The sequence below is a fragment of the Falco peregrinus genome, chromosome 1, assembly GCF_023634155.1.
Source record: "Falco peregrinus isolate bFalPer1 chromosome 1, bFalPer1.pri, whole genome shotgun sequence".
Classification (NCBI taxonomy): domain Eukaryota; kingdom Metazoa; phylum Chordata; class Aves; order Falconiformes; family Falconidae; genus Falco; species Falco peregrinus.
In genome coordinates this window covers 79,136,288-79,150,954 of record NC_073721.1, presented here as the reverse complement: position 1 = coordinate 79,150,954, position 14,667 = coordinate 79,136,288, and positions in this window count along the sequence as shown.

Sequence of the window (14,667 nt, the reverse complement as noted above, 5' to 3'; positions counted from 1 at the left end):
TTTTGTCTTCTGCTAAATCATTGGTGAGAATACTGAATGGAATTTGGTACAGAGGCAGCTTCTCCCTGTGTTATGATTTTTCAGTAACTGTTGGTATCTCCTGATAATTAGATTCTTTGTCTCTTTAATGGATGCATTTTGATAGAGTATATAATTGATTTTTAAAAAAAAATACATGTATCGGCCTGTGGCATAGTACTAAGCAGGTTACATCTGAGTGGTCAGTAACTTCATCTGTTCACTTTCTGGCAGAGGCTGATTGATACAAGGGTAATAATCAGGTCAGGTGAGCTTTATGAGCCATTCTCTTTCCTAATTTGTTGATGTGGAGTTTACCTGTGGAAGTTGTTTTCCTCTACTCAGGTTGAAGAAAAGAGTAGGTAACTTACTAATGGGATGGTGTCCCACAGGCTGGGGGCCCGTGGGAAGGGTTACATGCAGAAGTCTGAAGGAGAGCCTTAACTATTCCCTTGTCCTCAGGGTTTTCCTTGGGGCTAGCCTTAGGTAGACTCATGCTGCTGTGCTCAGTATGTGTCCTCTCTGGAGCTCTGCTCTGTCTCTCCCCATGTGCAGCTGAGAAGGGACTACAGGCCTTTCAAAGCACCCTTGAAGAAGGATCCATGTACAATGAGAACGTACACTGGTTTAAATGACAAGCAATGTGCAAACTCGAAATGGCTTTTCCAGTCAAGTTTGAAAGGTTTTGTCCTTGCTGCAGCTGTAACTGATCACAGGTGATCTTTGCTGTAGAGCAAGCTCTGTATCTCCTACCTGACTGCCCAAACCAACTTTCCTAGGCTGGCACTCTTGGTAAAGAAGAATAACTGTGCTAAGTATGCAGTTCTTCAAAGTGGCATGTGAATGACTGGAGGTTGTTCACCAAGCTTTCATGCTTGTGTTTGTGTCCAAGTCTTCCAGCCATGTGTCCCTTTGGTAGAATTCTCTTCCCTCTCATCCCTCTTCACCCCCTCTCAGCAGCCTAGCATTTGTGCCTGGCTTGCATTTTTTGCCCTGACACAAAAGCAATTGTCATAGAAAAATTGCTGCTTTTGCCCTGTGTCAGCAGGTACTGATGTTTGTTAATTCAACTGTATCCCCTTAGTTGCTCTGAACTAGCTATTGGACTTGGTGTTACTTCTTTTCTCTTCCTTTTGGAAATGAGTGTTGGCACTTAGTTCTGTGACTGCCCTTGTTCTGGCTGGTTTGTCAGGTGTTGGAGGACAGATACCCAGAACACTAAGCAGGAGTGTGCTCTTCTCTGAGGTAGTGGAGGTTGTGCAGTTACAAGAGTAAGAGGCTGTGATCAGCTCTGAACTGAGCCCAAAGCAGCCCTAACAGCTTCACTCTAGGATTACATGGACGCTAGAGACTCTTGCTGAGGTATCAACATTTTAAGCAGAGTGGTCTAGTCTCTACAGCAGTAGGGGCTGGATTCCAGTTTTGGGAATACCCCTGAAGACCTATATTGATGTCAGGACAACCCCCAGCTCCAGACCTGTCCTTTTTGCCCTTTATGATGTCTCGCTAGGTCTGTCTGTCTCACCTTCCTAAGTTCCTGATTGTAGCGGTGCTGGGAGAAAAGATGTTTCTAGTTGTTGGAGGGTGGCAGTCCACTTTAGACCTGTACCTGAGCTCCTGCTGTGGGTTGGATGGGCAGGGTAGGCAGATCTTAGGGCCCACCAGCCAGATGACTGTGTATCCACTACTTGGGAAAACGCAGCAGAAGTGCAGTTTATGCTAAGCATGTCATTCTGTTGCTGGGACAGAGTATTTCCAGAGAGAGAGAAAGTTTAGCAAAGGCAAGCAGAGTTTTGGAGAGACAGCTCTGCTTGTGCTTGAGAGCAGGGTTGTCTATATATCCATGGCTACAACATCTCTGGGAAAAGTATTTTTGGGGAGACTTAGAGTGGATGAGAAGAGAAAAGCTGAAATAAACCTGTTCTCATTCATAGTGAGTGTGTGAAGGAAGTGTGCTCCTAAAGAAAATGAAATGAGATTTAAGAGAAATGACAGCTGAACCTGGTTCAGTAGGACTGCTGGGGGGATGAGGGGGTAAGTCAGGGAACACAGCTGGGACTGGCTGATCTAAACACGGTGTTTTCTGGGAATGAAGTAGTGGTGTGAGGTACAAGCTATGCTGTTTTTTCATCTTTGACCCAGCCACCTGCTTCAACTACTTCAGTCTAACTAGTAATAAGCACTTGATGAACCATTAGAGCTACTCTGGATGTTAGTAACATTCATGCAGATAGACTAGAAGCTCTGTTTCCCTGGATCACTTAAAATTCAGAGTTCATAGATCGTTTCCAATGTAGATTGCTGACGTTAATTGAAGGACATCAAGCTGTTAAATGGGAAATAGGCTAAATTAGATAGTTCTGTGGTTATTTAACATTCATTAGTGCATGAAAATGCTTGGGTTCTTAAAGGTGTTTTTTTAAGCCTAGAATGATTGAGATACTGGCAATGTGATGTTAGAAGTTGTTAGCATGGGGGTTCCTGGGTGGACCTGGAGACTGTATGAAAGAAATTACTTGCTTAACTGGTGAAATATTTGCTGTCTCACTTAAGTACATAGGCTGTATGGGAGAGCAAATGCAACACATGAAATGGTGGGTTCACAGTTACCCCAATGGTCTTCTGCATTCGTTGCTCCTCAGCATGTTTTAGTAAACTTCTAAATCAGTGAAACAATAGAACATGGAAGGAAAGGGGATAAAAGAATTGTGATATTTAGGGCTTCTTTCACTTCTTTCTAAATGTAGCAAATGTGGTACAAAGTTTGGGAATATAATTCAGGAATTTAATTTTAGAAGGTAAGTAGTAATCCATTATTATTTTTGTCTTGCATTGTGTAAATAATACTCTTCAGAAGTGTTTCTAGAGAATTTAAAGACTTTATGCAGCTATGTTTATGCTCCTCCACAGACTGTTGTCAGCTGATGCACAAAAAGGCATGCTGGTGACACGCTCTCATGACGAAGATAATACCTTTGTCTGTAAAGTGCTCTTATACAAGGGAAGTATTCACGTGTTCTTGGCTTTGCCGTGCGGGGGTCACATGGGAAGGGAGCAGAAATCAGGTAGGAAGTAAGGCCAGAAAAGGTGCAGAGGTCTTGCAGGAGTAGAGTGGGTATCAGTGGGACATGTGGCAGAGATGCAGTCTGCCTGGCAGAGTAGCCCTCTTTGCTGGGAAGCTTCCCTGCATAAACCAAGCTCCTTGGCCCCTTTGTCCAAGTCCCTGCAACAGTGTGGGGCTTCTGAGTCCCAGCTGAGCTGTCACTCGCCACGTGGCTGAGTTGCAGCAAGAGTGCCACAAAAAGCCAGTTTGTCAGGCAGCCCAGCACTTGCAGATTGTAGTTCTGCAAAGACATTTCAGTCCTGAGTCCTTTTCTTAAATTGCTTGAATTTTTTCCCTAGCAGTGGTATCAGCTTTGCCAGTTAACTATAAACCACAAAGGAAGTGTTGGGTGGACATTGTCAAGGAATCTGATCACACTGTTAACTTTCTTCTGTGGTAATTAAAAGGGAGTGTTTGAATCTGTACTGAAATTACACAGCACAGTGGTTAATGGGCTCCACTGCATTTTGCTCAGATGTTGAAACAGGACTTCAGATGTTCTTGTGTGAACATTTAGATGTGCTGGGATGGGGAGGGAAAAGCCTTCGCTCTGTATTCAAGTTCTCCCTGCTTGGCAAGTTTTAATTAATCTTTCCTTGAACTTCCAGTATGTTCCATTTTGGCTACTGAATTTGTTTATAGTGTTTAAATATTTAAAAAATCCTGAACGGAAGATGTAAGAGCACTGATCAGCTGAATGAGAACATGAGGTTCTGAAGCTGTGGTGTGAAGCTGTAAAATAAAATCAAACAATCCAGCACAAGCACATGGACCTCAGTGGCTGTGGTTAAAAAAAAAAAAAAGTGTAGTCAAAACGCTGCTTCAAGGAAACTATTTTACCCTGCTACTGCCATCTCTTAAGTGCTGTTTTGAATGCTGGCATCACAACATGGGTGGTGTTGTACAAAGCGAACACAGTAGTATGGAGATGTGTGCTGGGTGTGAAAGGCACTGATATAAAAGGTTGATTGGCTGGAGAGGGAGAAAGGTTTGGATAACCCCGAGGACTCAACAGTTGTTGCTAAAGGACGAGGTTTGGGCCGTCTTGTGGCACTGTTGGCATGTGTCTTGGTCAATGTCCCCTATCTGTGCAGATTCTTTGAGAAGCAGGACCTACTTTCCCAAAATGCAGATTTACTTTTTGCATAAAGCCAACATGCCCTTGATTTTGAAGTGGTTAAAGGGATTTGCTCTTAACGGCTTCAGCTGACTGAAATGGGTTCTGACAGTTGTGATATTTAACATTTTAGAGGTGAGATTGTAGGCTGCCCTTTAATAGGGGCAACGATTTCTGATTCAGGGCTTTAACAACAGGGGGTAGAGAGGATGAATGTCTTGCACTGAGGAAAGAAAAGCAATGTCAGGCTGATGTTCCTGCCACACTTCTCCTGGCAGCCAGGGCAGGTGGAAGGAGGAGGAGGATGGCAAGAGAGTTGTCTCTCATGCTTGTCAAATGCTGATCTATTTTAGGAGCACCAAACTGGAAATTGTTCTCTAGAACTTTGCTTCTAGTGGTTTTTTTCAATGCCTGAAATATATTGCTTATTTTCTGGGCTGCCAGAAAACATACGTGACCTTTCTCAGCCTAATTCTGGAAGTTTTCTACCTGTTACCAGCTCCTCCATGCACTGGAGGGACACAAGAACTTTTTCAAGCCTGAAATAGAAACCATGAAGTTGAAACTAAATACAGGCTGATGCATTTTCTCCGAGTTTAACTTTATTGTGTTGCTTGGACAACTTGAGAGAGAAAGTGTTTTTTTCCTGCAGAGAAGAGATCTGTTTGCCTTTACTAAAAGGCAGAGGGGTGATTATAACTTGTGGAGCAGGGATGGATTAGCAGGAGGGAAATCCTAGTGTACCCCAAAGCTGTCTTCTGGAGATTCTGATTCAGAGATAAATTCAAATTGTTTGATTTGCCTTTTAAAGGTATTCTATACATCTTCTGTATGAATTAAATCTAAAGTGTTGAAAATAGGATGCTTGTTTTGTGAAACCACTGGTAATGGCATGTTTCTTATCATTTAACAATTGTCCTGGTAAATTCTTTCTGATGCATAGTATTTGTGTGGTTTAACCCCTATATTTTTCATGAAGGCACCTGATATACTTTCTCTATCTGAACATATTTTTAAGTGTATAATAGAGTAGGGATTAAAAAAAAAAAAAAGTAATACTGTGTATACACAGAAATGACCCATCTGTACAATCACTGCCTGTTCAAGATACAATCACTGAGCATTAGTGATTCATTATCAATTCTCAGTTCATTGGTTCCCAAGGTGGCAGTATCAAATCAGTGCGGTGTTCTTCATTATGGTCGGTGTCTCATCTACATAGATGTGTTGATGGTTGTTGTTTTATGAGGAAGGGTCAGACAAATGTTCCTGCAAGTTGGGAAGTATGAATGCTAAGAAGAATGTGGAGCAAGGAAAATGAGGGATTAATGCAAATAACACGTTGTCACAGATGGTGAAAGAGATGTGTCAGACTTGGATGTGCTAATAGTTGTTATTGATGAATGAACTCTTTCTCAAACAGTTGTTAGTACAGTTTAAGCTTATCATTTGGAGGCCTGTGTGTTTATCCCCAGGCTTTAACAACACAGACTGTTCAAGAGCTGATGCTTATAGCCACTTGTTCACAGCTGCTTGCACACATGGCTGCATGGAGAGGGTCTCCAGCAAGATGATCTATGCCAGAATCAGTGACTAGCTATATTGTTTTCCCTTAGCTAAGAGGATATGTGTTGATTATTGAAATAACCTTAAAAGAGCAGGAAGAGGGCAGAAGAATGGAGAGCTTTAATATTTTACCCAGCACATCTTCAGCTTTGCAAACCAGGACACATGGCATGTTAGAATTCTCTAGTTATACGCACCAGGAGGAAAATCCGCCCATCAGTGGAGTTACCCATGTTGAAGAGAGGAAGCATTCTTGCTTTTCACTTCTTTCACTATCTAAACTGCAGTTCCCCCCTTTCAGAAGAGGCTGCATTGATTGTGCTTATTTCAGGATGATAATAATGAACTTTACCATAGGACAGACAACTCCAAACTAGGGAGCTGGGTCCAAATGTCATACAAATTCAAATACACATAGCTGGACCAAGTGTTTGTTCAGCGTGGAGCTTATCTAAGTGGACAGTGCCAAGCTCTCAAAGCAAAAGACACCAACTGTATTCTAGGACTCTGGTCTTTATCCAGATCCCTGCTGGTTTTTAATTTGCAGTGCTTCTATTGAAGTTCTGCCCTGTCTCTGAATGGAAGGGACATTCACACAGATAACTTTGCCTCTGCTCAGCTGTTGCAAAAGGTGCCTCAGATGTTTACAGAAACTCAGGGAAAGGCACAGCTGCCTTGCAGCATTGAAGATCTGCTTTCAAGGGCAAAGTGATTTGCCTGTGTCCCATAGCATGTGCATTTGGCCTCAAATCCTGCTACAATTGTACCCCTAGAAAACTGAATTAATGGAAGTGTCATCAATATGAAGTATATTCAGGTGCTCTTTTGTCTGTTGGTAGCACAAGCTATAAAAACACACCATGAAGATCTAGAGCTTTTGATGTCTGCTGAAGCTGAATTCTTGTCTACAAGACAAGACAAACTCTATCTTAGTACCACTTTCATGAAACTGCTTTTCTGACTGTAGAGGAGTAAATTTGTATTTTTTTAAATATTTATATACAACTTTAATAAAAAATGTAGTAGTGGAGGCATGTGGATAAAATCATCTTTTTGTAAGGTGATATTTAAAAAGCCTGTGTTAGAAGAAGTCAGTGATGGTATAAGTAGTGTGTATCATGAAAGTAATAGGGATAGAAGGACTGCTGCTCTGGAACAGTTCATAGATCTTTCCAGTTTGAGCCTGATTCTAGTTCCAGTCTCTGTTTAGGACCAGTGTTGGCTGTTTCAGTGGCATATGCAATGGACCACACAGGAGGCGTTGTGAGGGGATGGTTTTTTTTATAAATCTCTGTAATTAGTCATTACTTTATATTTGGAAACATCAAGGTCAAAGTCCCTCTGAAAATTATCCTCGTAACTACTGTTGCTGGTAGTACTGTTATAAACATCATCTACAGATGCAACTATGGCAAGTTTCATGAGGAGGTGTTATTGTTGTTATCCTTTTATTTGATCAGCTAGCAGAATTGGAAACAGACAGGCAGGTCAGAGGAGAGTTAGCATGTGCCTAGGTGCTTGCTGTTTTCTACCACCTGTATCCATTAGTCAAATAAAAGGTATCATCTCCCTGTATAAAATTTGCTTTTCTGTGTAATGGTATCACTTGAAATACTGTGATTGTATTGCTTGTCTTCTCTTCCAGTTCACTAGCATGTATTTTATACAAAATACATCCAAGTTGTTGAAAGTTGATGGATCCTGCTGTTGACCTTCTGTCATTGAGGAAAATTGTTCCCATTTTTCTGCCCTCAATCTTAGATCAGAATGATCAAATTGTATTTCTTGCGGCTCAATAATTATTCATCACTGCACCATGACAAGCTTTGCTAGGTGCCTTCCAAAAATAGCAGCTGGTCACTGCTTCTCTCCTGATGTTTTATTGATACAATCAAAGAATTACAATAGAGGGTGCTTCCCTCCCGCCCCTAATCCTGGGGGGGTATTTTTTAGGATTATGCTTTCTAGGAGCTATTCAGCTGATTTGTGAAGAAGGCAAGCAAGGTCTAACTTGCCCAGATTACTGTCTGAGCGTTTTAAAACAGGTAAACCAAACTTGTTTTCCAGTTGTCTGGAAGAGATGCTGGTCTTAATAAGGCTACATGCTTTTACTGTGTATCTAGTCACTTGAAAGTTGAACATCTAGGCCTCACCTTCTGCTGCTTAGAGTCCAAATCCCTTTGGGTTATTTATACTAAAGAAAATGATGGTAGAATTAGGAGTCTTTGATGTTACTTTCCAATTTACAAAAATATTCAAGGTTCTTTTCTCATTTACTACAGCAGGTAGTACCTGTGCCCTCTCCTTGTCTCTTGCAAGGAGATACCCAGATCTCACCCCAAAACTCTCTTTCTGACTTGTCCTCCAAGCCGTGTTCTGCTTGTCTGTCAGGTATTTTGCTTTCTTCTCCTACTCTATGCTGGTTCCTGTGGTGTTTCTCCTGACTTTTGTTTCGCTCTCCTACAAATGTGTAAGTGCAGCTCTCTATCAAAAGCAATGTACACTTTACCCCCTTTGTTTTATAGTCTCTGGACAGCCCCAGAAACGCCTTTGTTTTGAGCAGTGATGTATGCATTTTGGAGTGGAGGCTGCTAAACTCTTTCTGATAACATCCTAAATAGTAAGTCCTAGTTTTTCTACTAATTTCAGTATGTATTATCTTGATTATGATAGGTTCTTACCTTCATTATCAAGCTTCAAGTCAGCTAAACTTCCACATGGGGAGATATGCTTCAGGATGCTGATGTGGCTGGCAATGTGACATTGAATGCAAAGGTTGTTTCAAAGAGACAGCTCTGGTCCATCCTCTTGCAGGTGAGCTCTAGGTAGAGACTTCTCCATGAACTTCATTTTTTCCTCTTCTCTCGTTGCTCAAATCTACCAGGAGAAAAAGTAAGACTCTTTCTGCCTACAGTTCTCCAGATTCCTCCCAGTGCCTTTTGGAACATCAGACCATGTTTTCTGCACTCCTGTCCTCCAGAACAGAAGCTGATCTTAAAGAGATAGTGTGATTTTGGTTGAGATGCCAAAGGAAAGCTGCTCTGACTCTCTAATGTTTTTGCTGATGTTTGCAGGTCAGAAGAGTGCCAAGCTGAAAGACTGCCTCTGGAAAGCACTGTGTTTCTTTTTAAGGGCTTTTTTTGGGCGGATGTCAGTGCTCAGCTCACCAAAAAGTCACTGACAGGGTTTTTGTGACTCCCACAAGCTCTGAAATTTTATAGCAATCAAAGCCAACCGTTTATAGATGGCAGTACCCAGAAAGATTTGGGAAGGAGTGAACTAATAACACTGCAGTGAAGTAAGTGGAAGAGCTCCCAATAGTGCTTTGTCTTCTGGGACAATTTAATAAAACTGTAACGACCCTGTAGTGTTGGGGGAGTAATACATGCATCCCTTAGAGGTAGTTACCTTATTTCTGTGGACAACCAAGTAATTACTGGTGTTCTAACAGCTTCTTTCTATTTCCACTCTTCTATCTTGTTCAGAATTGGAGATCACTCAAGATTATTAGCAGATAAGGGTCTTCTATCTACAAAATGCCCTCTCCTTTCCTTGTCTTTATCTTTCCCTCTTTCAGACATCAACAGTTACGGCAACAGGAAGGTTGGAGGCAAATAAGCAGCTGGCAGTCTTCCTAACGGGCAGAAACACAGGCTGAGGTCTCTCCTGAATTCAGCAGCACAGTGGCAGAATCACAGTAGCACTGCTGACAGTGGCACAGAGTGCGTTTTGAGCTCGCAGGGTAGCTGGATTTAATGAGGTGAGATATTGCTCATGCTAAACCTTCTACCAGAGCTGAACAACGTGATGCATACAAATGCAGAAAATGTGATCTAAGGTTTTAAAATAGCTTTCCTTATTTATTAATTTATTTATTTTCCAGGGGAAAAAAAAAAGGTAAAATATCTGGATTGCAGAACTAGAACTGAAAGGTTGCTGATTCTGGATTACTTCAAGAAGAAAAAAAAAGAGGGACATTGTGGTTGCCTCTCTTATCTGGCTTTAATGCAATGTCCTTCTTTTAGCCTAGCAAGTTTTCCGCAAATGAGAGGAGAGGAAAAAACCTAGTTTTGACAGCTATGGAGTCAGATGCTAGTGTTCCAGGGTTTGATTTCCAATATACTTGTATCTAATCCCTCCTGCTCTTGGTGTCTTTTGTTGGACCCTCGCTCTGCAGACTGTTTTTCTGACATATCTATGTTATGCTTCAATCCATTATTTTTTTTTGTCTGCGGAGAGTTTCCTTAGCTCATACTGTTCCCAGTCATAGGATAAAAAAAGATATTTTACAATCGATTATGTCAATAAGGTGAAAATGTTTGGTAACTGTTACCTTTATTTGGCCCCAGATTTAAATTGTGCAGTATACCAGGTTTAATGGAACAGATTCATTCTTGATGTGATTGAAAGGCTGAATATGTCCTTAGTTGTGTGTGAATGGAGGTGAGTACTCCAGATTTCAGATCTCAGTCCTACTCTCCTGAACTTTAAAGAAGTTTTGATTGGAGTTTCAATCCAAACTCTGTTGCTTGCTTTTATCTGCCTACTGCTCTAAAATGAATCCAGAGCTGAAAAATGCTCTGTGCTTCAGGGTGGTGCAACTGTGAATTTCAAGGATAGGGACGATCAGGAGGGAGGGAGGAAGGAAGCCAGTGGGATTGCCTAATCACTAGTAATGTTTTAATTAAATAGAATAGAGCTACATGAGTTTGATAATCTGAGTTCGTCTTTAGAATATTGCTGTCTAGTAGGAGATACCTGCACTGGAGCTGGTTCCTTTTCATAGCACCACAGTTGTGTGAGAGCCATTTTATCCTGTCATTTTTAATGAAAATTAAAACAAGAATGATAAAATTTGAAGGCTGTCACTTCTGGCTGACAGCTACTTCATCTCCGTTTTCATGCACTCAGCTTTATGTTTATAAGTGTCCCCTACAAAGGTACAGCTTACAGTACAGGCATGCAGAAGTCCATATATTTATGTGGCCTGCCTACAAAATCCGTTCGAGAACTATTCAAAAGTCAATGTTTAGGTGTGCAAGATAGGAGAGTGTGTGCCCATGTCTGTGTTTGGTGGCAGACTTTGGATTTAATCCCAGTATTCCTCCCAGGATGCAGCTATAAACACAACTGTCGTAAGCAGTAGTGGGTAAGGTGAGCTCAGCTTGTGTCAAGTTATATAGTGGCATGTGTCAGTAAAACTGCTTTTCTACAGACACAACTATTTTTAGTGCTAGGCTTCCCAGAATGCTGCTGCTGCCTGCATTGAGATGCTAAAGGCTTTACTTTGCCCCTGTTAGCTTTTGCTCCTGGGATCTCTTACTCGTCCCCTGTGATGGAGTGGCCATGCAATGCCAGTCCTGCGGATGACACCTAGTGCCCCTGGGTTTTGGTACCCAGCCATCTAGAAGCAGAGCAGGAAGAATCAGAGCCTTTACAACACTCTGGGGTTGGAAGGGCAGAGGAGGTGGAGGCTGGGGCTGTCTGGACCTGCATGCCAGTGAAATTTTACTGAATGGAGTTTCTGCAGTGCTCAGAGCGAGCTGTCACTGCACTCCGGATTTTCAGGACATGAAAAAGAATTACGATCTTTATGAGCTCATCTAAAAAGTGTAGTGCTGCTGACTTAACGGCCTGTGAGTCAAAGCCTCATGGGAAACATGTTTGCACTTTGGGGATCAGTAGAGGCACTTACAGGGATCACCTCTATGTAGCAGTGTGTGCACGGTGATGCAGTATGCGTTGTACCCTGCTGCCCAGGGCCTATTCTGTCCTGCCAACCAGAATCATGGCCACATCCAGCCTTTGCTACTGTCTATAAACAGCATGGTGAGTTCAGCTAGGCTAAGTGGGCATCAGCCAGTGGGCACATGCTGAAAACTGCAAGAAAGCCCAGCAGCAGGGAGAACAGGGGCATTCTTTCTCCTTGTTTGGGGGTAATCATTTGCACATCCTTTTTAACAGCGTTACTTAGGCTTCAGTGACCGGAGGCTCTCAGCACCTTGCAGAATTAGACTGCTCCTCATCACCCATGTTAGACAGGCACATGGGCTCTTCCTTCTTTCCCTACATCTTGCATTGCTCTCCAAGTGTGGTAGGACGCTTCCTCTTTCCCCCATGCCATTGATTCTCAGACCTGTGAAATTGCTGCTGTTTCTTAGCACTAAAATCTGTTCTGCTCTCTGTGTCTTTTGGGTCTGCTTTTGATGCTGAATTCAGTGGGGCTTCTGTCCATAGTTTCAATATATTAGGAGAGGGAAATTGTTATAAAAAGCAAAGCAAACAACATGAATTCTGAGCAGGAAAGCACTTTTCAGGTGTAATTAATTTTGTGGGAAAGTGCTTTTGAGCTGTATATAAAATAAACAAAAATGCTGAAAAAATCTTTCAACTACTCAAAGCAAAACAAACTCGGCACATTAAATAACTTGTTAATAAGCCTCTATAAAACAGGTTATGGTTTCAATCTGATTTATTTTTCAGTGTTGTGGAGACAGCTGATGAATCATACATGATTATGGCACTTGTGAATTGTAAGTCTCCTCACGACTGAAGGTAAATGTCAAAGACACCATGTGTTAGAGCAAGGTATTTTGCTTGGCAGGTATGGCTTATTCAGGAAATAGGTTTCTGTTTTATACACACATACTCTGCACTGCTCAATTGAGTGTATCGGTTCCTTAAACACCCATCTGGTAGCTGTCTTGTGTGGCTGAATACCTCCTCCTCATTTAGGTAAATAGCATTGTCCTTGGTAGTGGAGAAGGAAGAGGGTATGGTCAGTGAATCCTTTCTCTTTGGCTGTCTTCTAGTAAGCAATAAGCAGAACACATCTGTCACCTGTGCGGTTTGGAGGCACAGCGTGAGCTGGGTTAGAACTGAGTTGTCAGAAGGCAAAACATTTGTGGCCATGTCCTCTGCTCTTGCTGACTTTGACTTCCTACCTGAGTGGGAGCAGGTTTCGCCTGTCAGTGCTCAGAGCTCTGGCCTGGCCTTTTTCCAGCAAATAGAAGAGGCTTCAGACATTCCAGCTGAGCAAAGGACATCTGATGCAAAGCTTTTATCTCCTGACCTTCCAGGGCTTCTTCGAGAGGGGTGAAAGCTTTCCTAGAGGACCTGGCTTTGAAGTGGTTCCCTGGAGAGTTTTCACATCTCCTGGTCTCTTTTAGCTTCTCACTGCTATCAATGCAGCTTATTCTGAGGATAAATCCAACAGCCCTGGTGCTGACTTCTAAGAGAGGAGAGAGAAGTGCCTGCCCCGCACCCTACCCCCAACTTTTGGGCGGTGACAGTTGCAGTCTGCAAGCTTTGCTCAAAGCTGAGCGCTGCTCTTTTTGGGCAGTGTCTGCGTGAATGCGAGCTGGTCGGAGGGGAAATGGGAAGACGATGGAAAACAGCATCATGCTTGCAGCACTATTAGTGGAGCTGTATCCACCAGAAACACAGCACAGAATGTTTCCTGCTAAGCCTATGCATTTTCTCCCTTCACCTGAGAAACTAGTGTAACTTAATGAGATTGGGAGACCCCAGGTACACGGACCATAGTACCTCTAAGACCTGCATATTGGTGGTGGTCTACTGACTGTATGAAAGAACAAAATATGCTTAGGGCCAGGCACAAGGGAAGGACAGGATTGGCATGAATGAGAGTGAAGGTACTGGTTTCTTCGTAGCTTGGCCTCAGCAAGTCAGACATTGGGTAGGGTATGACCCTTGTCAAGTCCATCTAAAGATGAGATTACCAAAGCATGCTGACTGTGTAACTGTTTCAGTAGAACACACATCAAGGAAAAGTGGAGCTTTAACATGTGGCAAGCATCTGTACAAAGATGTTTCCCTAGTAGTCCCAAGAGGATGGAGGTGCCATTGGGCACACATGAAACATGCCTCTGGTGGCTGCACTTTGATTCCTGTAAGCTCTGTATTATGTCTTTCTCCTAGGTCCTTGCCTCTTGTCTGTCTGCTCTCCTTAAAGCCATTGATGGCCACTGGTTTGCTACTGTGTACCATAAAAAGTTGTGCTCCTGAGCCTATTTCTCTAACCTTGGGTACTCTGCTGGATGGTGGTTTTGAGCTATCCTACTTCCTTCTTTCTGGATGCTGCCTCCCTCACAGATTCCTACAGCTGTGATAAGGCAACACAGGGCAGTTTGTAGGGAACTATTCAGATTATATTCTGCTGTGGATTCTTTAGTTCCTGTACAAATGGTTGATCCCCTCTTGCATTGTAGTCCCAGGGGAGGTAAGCTCATCTTTGGTCAGTGATGAGTAGTGGAGTAGTACAAAGGAGATGGGGATGTAGCCCTGATGAAGACCTTGTTGGAATAGAAGGCAGGGCTATTCCTGTGCTGTTACACACCCTGTGCATATCTAAAAAGACCTCATATGTGAAAGTCTTCTTACTGCTAGCAGTGAGAGTCAGAGATGGAAAATTCAGGTGTTCTGAGTCGTTACAAGCGTGGCAGAAACATAGCTGAACTGGTGCAAAGGATATTGTTGACTGTCCCTCAGCTGCTGGGGTCAGGATACATTTCCTGGTTGGATGTGTTTAACTAAGTGGCAGGGACAGGAGATGCCACTAAGCAGATTTTAAAAAAATTTCTTTAAGCCAACATTTTCTGGAATCTGGCATCTGAATCTCTCTTCTCATACCATGCAGAAGAGATGTGATTAGCAAAGGGATTTCAAAAGCAATGCAGTTCAGTATAATGAAAAACACCTGACCTGTATCTGATTCCATTTGGGATCTCAGTAACAGCTGCAAATGAGGCCAAGCTGAATTCCCTCAGCCTAGTGAGATCTCAAGAGCCCCTTTGGAGTATGCCCAGAATACAAAATACCACTAACCCCCTTGCCTTTATTA